This window comes from Myotis nattereri (assembly GCF_964212035.1).
Source record: "Myotis nattereri genome assembly, chromosome: 11".
Lineage (NCBI taxonomy): Eukaryota > Metazoa > Chordata > Mammalia > Chiroptera > Vespertilionidae > Myotis > Myotis nattereri.
In genome coordinates this window covers 71,041,464-71,050,297 of record NC_138086.1, presented here as the reverse complement: position 1 = coordinate 71,050,297, position 8,834 = coordinate 71,041,464, and positions in this window count along the sequence as shown.

Genomic DNA, 8,834 nt, shown 5'->3' with positions numbered 1-8,834 from the left:
ACCCCCATCTCCCTCTGATCGCTTGCTCCACCCTCTGCCCAAGCCTGACGCCTCTGACCCAGGCTTCAGGCCTGGGCAAGGGGACCATCATATCCCCCCAATCCCCGGCTCCGCCCCCCACCCAGGCCTGATGCCTCGGCCAGAGGAGTTGACCCTCATCACCCTCCGATCAGCAATCACCGGATCAGCCCCTTGACCAGGCCTGAGGCCTCCGGCAGAGGTGTCAGGCCTGGGCAGGGGACCCCCAGCTCCTCGCGGTTGCAGGCTCCGCCCCTGCCCAGGCCTAACGCCTCTGGCCTAGGCGTCTGGCCCAGGCAGCGGGGACCTGCAGTGGCAGCGGGGGGCGCCGCGATCGTGGGCTTCGCTTTAGGCCCAGGCAAGGGACCCCTAGCTCCTGGGACTGCCAGCTTCGACCGTGCCCAGCTCCCATCACTGGCTCCACCCCTACTTCCTGCTATCACTGGCCAGGGCGGCAAAGGCGCCTGATTCTCCCATCATGGCTGGGGGGCAGGGCAAAGGTGGCCCCAGGGCCGCCTTTGCCCTGCCCCCCAGCTCTTAGCTCCCCCCTGGGTTTCAGATCACTGTCAGTGGCAGGGGGCTTCTTCCTGCTTTCCCTTTCACCTCCCTGCATTGTGCCTACATATGCAAATTAGCCGCCATCTTGTTGGCAGTTAACTGCCAATCTTAGTTGCCAACTAAGATTGGCAGTTAATTTGCATATAGCCCTGATTAGCCAATGAAAAAGGTATCGCCGTACGCCAATTACCATTTTTCTCTTTTATTAGTGTAGATGTCACCCAATAAATTTAATACAAAATAAAGCAAGGTAAGAAAATTCATCTTTTACTATAATTCTACTTATTTCAGGTGGATACTAATGCTTAATTTTCTCTTTATCATTTAAAACACATTAAAGAACAACCTCTACCCATTAGTCTTCAGACTGTTCCCTGCAGACATCCAGACTTCAGGGGTGGACAAGAGGCATAACACACTGTGGAGTTTCAAAGTCAGTCCTGGGTGTCTTTAACATTTTTAAATTTTATTTTAAATATCTTTACTTGGGTATAGTTGACATACAATCAACTGCAAATATATGAAGTGTACAATTTCATAAGTTTTAGTATATGTATACATATATGCAACCATCACCACAGTTAAGATAATGTGTAAAAATATATTTATTACCCTCAAAAAGTTTCTGAGTGTTCCTTTGTAATCATTCCCACTTCTTTCTCCTTCCCACCCGACCCCATGGCCCCCAAGCATACTGATCTGCTTCCTATCACTAGAGATCAATTTGCTTTGTCTACAGCTTTATAAAAATGAAATCATACAGTATGAACATTTTTACAACATGCTGAATAGTACAATATACTTATGAAGTGATCACCCTGATCAATCTAGTACCCATCTGACACTACCCATAGTTATTACAATTTTATCAACTCTATTCCCCATGCTGTACTTTACATGCCTGTGACTATTTTTAACTACAATTTGTACTTCTTAATCCCTTCACTATTTTTATAAATTCTCCCCAATACCCCTCCCATCTGGCAGTTGTAAAAATGTTCTCTGTATCTATGAGTTTGTTTCCATTGTGTGTGTGTGTGTTTGTGTGTGTGTGTGTTTAGAGTCCACATTTAAGTGAAATCATATGGCATTTGTCTTTCTCTGTCTAACTTATTTCACTTTGGGTGGTGGGCACACAATGTACAGATGATGTTTTTTCACTGAGCCCAATACCCTCCAGGTCCATCCATATTGTTGCAGATGGCACGATTTCATTCCTTTTTATGGCTGAATCCTATTTCGTTGTATGTATGCACCTCTTCTTTATCCAATCATCTTCTGTTGACAGGCACTTAGGTCACTTCTATATCTTGGCTATTGCAAATTATGTTGCAATAAACATATGGATGCATATGTCCCTTTGAATTCATGTTTTGGGTTTCTTTGGATAAATATGCAAAAGTGGGGTTGCTGGGTCCTTCTCATTATAGCTTTTATTTTAAAGTCTGTTTTTTTCTGATGTAATATTGCTACCTCATCTATTCTTTGTTTGTCTTCATTTTCATGAAATATCTTTTTTTCCATCTCTTTATTTACAGTCTCTTTGTGTCTTTCTATCTGAAATGAGTTTCCTGTAGGCAGCATATGTAAGGGTATTGTTTTGTTATCCATTTAGCCACTATATGTTTTTTGATTGGAGCATTTAATTAATTGCATTTAAAGTGATTGTTGATACATATGTAGTTATTGTCATTTTATTATTCATATTCTTGAACTTTTTCTCCTCCTCCTCCTCCTTTTCCTTCTCCTCCTTCTCCTCCTCCTTCCTCTTCATTTTCAAGAAGTCCCTGTAACATTTCTTGTAATACTGGTTTGGTCGTGATGAACTGCTTTAGCTTTTCCTTGTCTGGGAAACTCTATATCTCTCCTTTGATTGAAAATGATAGCTTTGCTAGGTAGAGGTCTTTGCCTTTCATCACATTGAATATTTGGTGCCAATCTCTTTTGGCATGCAAAGTTTCTATTGACAAATTAGCTGACAGTCCCTTGTAAGTAATTGCTTTTCTCTTGCTGCTTTTAAAATTCTCTCTATGAACTAGAGCAGGGGTGGGCAACCCCTGGTACGTGTGCCAAACATGGTACGCCAGTAACTTTTGCTGGCACGCAAAACCCTCTTTTATAATCTTTCATTTAAAATTTTTGTGAACATTTGAATTAAATGTTAAATTACAAGGAACTGGCAAGACACTTGATGTTATGTTTGGTAACATAAAGGCTTTTGAAAAGAAACTGGAAGTCCTGCCCTGGCCCGTTTGGCTCAGTGGATAGAGTGTTGGCCTGCGGACTCAAGGGTCCCGGGTTCGATTCCGGTCAAGGGCATGTACCTTGATTGCGGGCACATACCCAGTAGGGAGTGTGCAGGAGGCAGCTGATCAATGTTTCTCTCTCTTCGATGTTTCTAACTCTCTATCCCTCTCCCTTCCCTCTGCAAAAATCAATAAAATATATTTTTTTAAAAAGAAAGAAACTGGAAGTCTTTAAGAGAGATGTGGATGGTGAGAGATTTAGATATTTCCCAAACCTCAAGAGGCACATCAAAGACCTCCCAAAAGATGACAGAACAGACTGCCAAAGCCTTCAAAAGCTGTTTTTAAACATCATCGAGTCAACTATTGAGCAGTTCTTCTCAAGATTTGCAAAATTCAGAGAACTGGAAGAGACAGCAAAATTCATGAGGTTTCCAGACAGCATGAAACTGGAGGAACTAAACTTACAAATGTTTTCATGGATAGACATGGCTGACTTTGAAATGCAGTTGATTGAATTTCAGAGTAGCTTAATTTGGAAGCAGAAATTTATTGACCTTAGAGTTGACTTGGAAAACATTGAAAAAAAGCGATTAGAGACAGGAGTACCAGAGGGAAGTGTGAGGACTTGGAATGCCATTCCAGAAAATTTTTTCTGTTTAAAAAACTTTGCAACAGCATTACTCTCCATGTTTTCATCCACATACACTTATGAATCTTTGTTCTCTGTGATGAATTTTGTTAAGTCTCGTAATAGGAGTAGCCTGACGGATGAAAGTAGTAGCTCGTGCATATCTCCGAAGGTCACGAAATATAAACCTGATGTAAAATCTCTGTCATCAGTGATGCAGCAGCAAAAGTCCCACTGATATTATCAAACAGAGTCATAAAGTTTTCTGTCAGACTATCAGTGTACATGTATACATTAAAACATAAATGTATTTTTCATCATCATATACTGTGTTTTTGTCGCTCGAATGAATTTTATTTCTTTAAGGTTCTTCACATATGTACACCTTAAGAGATATCAAGTAGGCATAACGTGTTCTCAAAAAATTAGGGTTGGCACGCAGAAGGATTTTGAGTCAGATATTTTGCTGGTTTTGGCACGCACTCACAAAAAAAGGTTGCCCACCCTTGACCTAGAGTTTAGGTATTTTTGTAGTCCCTTTTTTCTTTGGAATATAAGGACACCAGGGATGAGCAACCGAGGTACTATGTCTAGTACAGAACAGAATAACTCAAGTAACTTTGAACATAATCCTTAGTGAGATATATTCTAAGGTCAAAAGGAACTGCAAAGAAATCTTGATATTAACTTGATGCAGAGATTCATTTTCTTCTTTTTACATTCAATTTAAGGGTCTGCTTTTTTTAAAAAAATCCTCACCTGAGGATATTTTTGCATTGATTTTTAGAGAGAGTGAAAGGGAGGGGGAGAGACAGAGAGAGAGAAACATCGATGTGGGAGAGACACATTGATTGATTGCCTCTCACATGTGCCCCAACCAGGACCAGAGCCCGCAACCGAGGTATGTGCCCATGACCGGTATCAAACCCGGGACTTAGTCCAAGGGCCAATGCTCTGTCTACTGAGCCAAACCTGCTACAGCATAAGGGTCTGCTTTTAAAAATCTTTTTATTTTATTTTGAATGAATTACTTTTACTTGGTTCAAAACTCAGAACAATATAAAAAGATATATTGAAGGAAGTACCACTCCCATTCCTTCTATTCTTTCCCACCACCTCCATAAGCAGGTATTTTTGTTAGTGTCTGTTTTATCATTCCTGTTACTTTGTTGTTGTTTTTTAAAAATAAGCAAACATATTCTTATTTTACCTTTTTTACATGGTATTGTGCTATATGCATGTTACTTTTTCACTTAATAATGCATCCTGGAAGTCACTCCATGTCAGTCTATAAAATTTTTTGTATATTTTTAAAATTATGACTCCATCATGTAGCTGTACTACAGTTTATTTAGTGGCTATTTGGATTATTCCATTATGTTATTATTATAAATCATATGGTAATGAACCACTGGCTGGTGTAGCTCAGTTGGTTGGGACATGTCCAATGCATCAAAAGGTTGCTGGTTAGGTTCCCGGTCAAGGCACATGCCCTAGTTGTGGCTGGACCCCCAGTAGGGGCATGCAGGAGGCAGCCCATTGATGTTTCTCTCCCTCTCCCTTCCTCTGTAAAGTCAATAAAAAACATATTAAAATCTATTGTAATAAAGATCATCGTACATGAATTCTTTTATATTTGTGGCAGTTTACTTTCAAGGTAATATCCTAGAAGTGGTTTTCCTGGGAAAGTACGTAATTGTTATTGTTAGATATTACCTAGTTTCCTTCACCAGGGGCTGCAGCATCCTGCAATCCCATGGACATCGCGTGATAGTGCTTATTTCTTCACAATCTTGCAATAGAGTGTGCAAGCCAAGCTTTTAAATTATTGTCGATCTGCTAGGTGAGAAATGATATCTCTGTATCATTTTAATGTGCATTTATCTTATTTTGAGTAAATTTTAGCATCTTTTTACATTAAAAAGATATAGTTTTTTTATATACTTCTACAGTTTAATTGTTGGGGCCCAGGTTTAGGCTTTATACTTATTTCTATGAAATTATATTTTTAAAGAATTGGTTCATTGTTTTAGGAAGTTCAAAAGGTGGTATTAGCTATCTCTTATTACTCCATAGGATTCATGAGTTTGATAAGCCCAACACAGGTTATCTTAACTAAATCATAGATCAAAATGTTGAAAATGATAAAAGCCAGAGCATAGGAAATTGCTTGTTCACAACCTAAACAGAAACCTATAATTTAAAGCAAGGTATGTGCCTATATAAGTGCAATAATAAGAAACTAACCTTTAAAAAAAATATCACCTCTGTAGATCTAAATTCTGAATTTCAGTAGAAATTTTATTAACTTTTATAATATATATATACACAGTGATATGTAATAAAAAGTTAATATTTCAATAGCATACTAAACCAATATATTTTCTTTTAAATGTTTATCACAATAAATAATCAATTGTGAGAGATCATGAAGGGACAATTCAAATAACAAAAATAGAAGTTAAGAAATATAAAATAAAATGTTCTTTCTCACTAGTAATAGAAGAAAATAACAATATTTGAATATCCTGATGAAAGAAATATTATAATGAAGAACTGGAAGTATTAAGATTATATAAAAATATGGAGAAATGTTTATATGTTAAGTGGCAAAAAACTACATGACAATATAAATTTGGACAGAACTAAGGAAACATAATAAATATTTGAATATTGATACATAAAGTGAATATTTTATTCAAAAAATTTAAATCAATGTTACTGTAATATTGTTTTCATAACAAATATATTTTATATTAAAATTTCCTAACATATAAAATACATCCTACTGTCTCATTAGTTAGAAGAATCATTGGTGGGAGCAATGCAATAAAAGCTGGTAAATGGCTTGGGAGAGGGGATCCTTGATCTTTTTCAGTACAGAAAGGAAGAGTCATTGAACTACAGTCAAGTGGAAAAGGGTTGAGGTAGTGGAAATGTTTTCCTGGCCACAATTTGGGGAAAACATTTCTAGTTAGTCTAGCCACAAATCTTCAAAAATAAGAGTTAAGAATTTTAAATTGACATATTTTTAAAATGATATACCTTGTGGTCTTTTTTGGCCTTTTCTTCTCCAACATATTTTCTAAATTAATCATGTATTTATTGAGACAGCGACTATTTTGAGTTTCTACCTGAATGTGGAGGGATTTCTAAAGAGGGTAATTGTCTTAATGGGTTATCTAGCTCACATTACTCAAGGCTAAAATTAGAACAAAATGAGAATGGAAAGGGTGAAGTTATAAATATAGATTCTATAATATTTAACGTTAAAAGATGCTTCGAAGTAATTGTTGAGTGTTCTTCCTATGAGCAAGGAGAAACACTACCAACAGGAATACTGGTCTTCACATCAGAAAACTGGTTCAGGGTTGAGCTTTATCATTTTAACCTTCAACACATCACTTAACCTCATTGGGCTTCAGTTTCCTTATCCATAAACTGAGTATAATATTTTTTCTTGTTTTCCTCACCTGGTTTTTTGAGGATCCAATCTCTTATTTTTAAACTATAAAGTACTATACGCAGAGAAACATATTAAAACACTATTTCTATATACCTGACAAGTAAATGATGAATTGAAAGCTGCGTAAGACATCTTTTCCTGTTTCTCTCTTTTAATGTGTCTCTCTGTGAAGTTTATAATTTAGATAGTTCATACTCGTTCTTCTGTCCCAACACAACTGAGATATAATGACACATCCTGTCAGTAACTGTGCATAAGGATAAGATGACGTATGGATAGAGGTGGGGAAGCATGTTACTAGGGAGATAAAAGAAAAATGATACACTTTTTACAGGAGAAAGAAAGCACATAGGGGATCAAAAGGCTTTGGTGAGGAGCCTCCAAGGAAGGATAAGATTCGGAAAGAGGAAGATGGAGGAAATGAGCAAGGAAACATAACTAGTACAGTCTGTTGATCTGTATAATGGGGAATAATATTTGCCTCATGGGACTGTTGTAAAGATTAAATGAAGTGATCCATGTGAACTGGTTAGCATGGAGTCTGGCACAGAATGTGAATATTCAGTATGTTAAATCTGCATTATTAATGGTTAAACCTATAACTCTGTAGACAGAATAATGGTCCCCCAAAGATGTTCACGTCCTAACATCTGGAACATGCAAGAATGTTAGGTAAAATGGAAAAGAGAAATTATGTTTGCAGATGGAATTAAGGTTGCTAATCAGCTGACTTTAAAAGAGGATAAACGGGCATAAATGGTGATGGAAGGAGGCTTGAGTTAGGATGGCAAACACAATTCAAAAGACAGATGATGTATTGTAGAATTGTATACCAGAAATTTACATGATTTTATTAACCAGTGGCACCCCCAATAAATTCAATTAAAATTAATAGGGAGATTATTCTTGTGGGCCCAATGTAATCACAAGTTTCCTTGAAGATTCAAGAAAGAAACAGAAGAGTCAGAGGGAGATGGGATATTGAAGAATGGTCAGAGGGATTTAACATTCTGCCTTTGAAGATGGAGGATGAGTTCGTAAGAGAAGGAGAGTCAGTGGCTTCTGGAAGATAAAAGGCAAGGAAATGGATTCACCCCCAGAGCCTTCAGGAAAGAACATAGTCCTGCTGACAACTCGATTTTAGCCTAGTAAGTCCAGTGTCAAACTGCAGACCTCCAGAACTGTAGGGTACTACATTTGTGTTGCTTTAAGCGACCAAGTTTGTGATGATTTGTGACAGCAGAAGTAAGAAACTAATAATACAAGCCTATGAGGATCATGTGGCAGATTCCTGTTACAGTTCTGCACACTGTTTATTCCCCCTCACTCAGCTTGGTATATAGTAGACTCTCAATAAATTATTTGAATGACTGAGTGAATAGACATTTTAGGAATACATTGTGGTGAAGTTTGGCAGGAAATTTTGCTTCAGATTAGGCATATATATTAATATTCTTATTTGATACAATTGGTCTCAAACTGCTTATTTTTATATGTAACTGCACTTGAGCTCCAAATTATTAAGGAGGATAGGATGAGTGGGGTCTCCAATTGAGATCAAACAGTGTAAACTTATTTTAAAAATTATGTGATGGCTTCATTTCTTTTTTGATAAGGATACCAGGTTCAGTAGGTTAGGGAAAGGCCTACAGACAGTATATATATTTTTAATCTTCACCTGAGGTTATGTTTAGAGGGAGAGAGATAAACACTGATCATTTGCTTCCCATACGTGCCCCAACGTGGAATCAAATCAGCAACCTAGGTATGTGCTCTGATAGGGAATTGAACCTGCAACATTTTGGTGTATGGGATGACACTCCAACCAAGCCACCCAGCCAGGTCAACAGTATATTTTGATAGCAACAAAAATGTGACAAAGTTTTTTATAATATCTTCCTGAATAAGAAAGTGT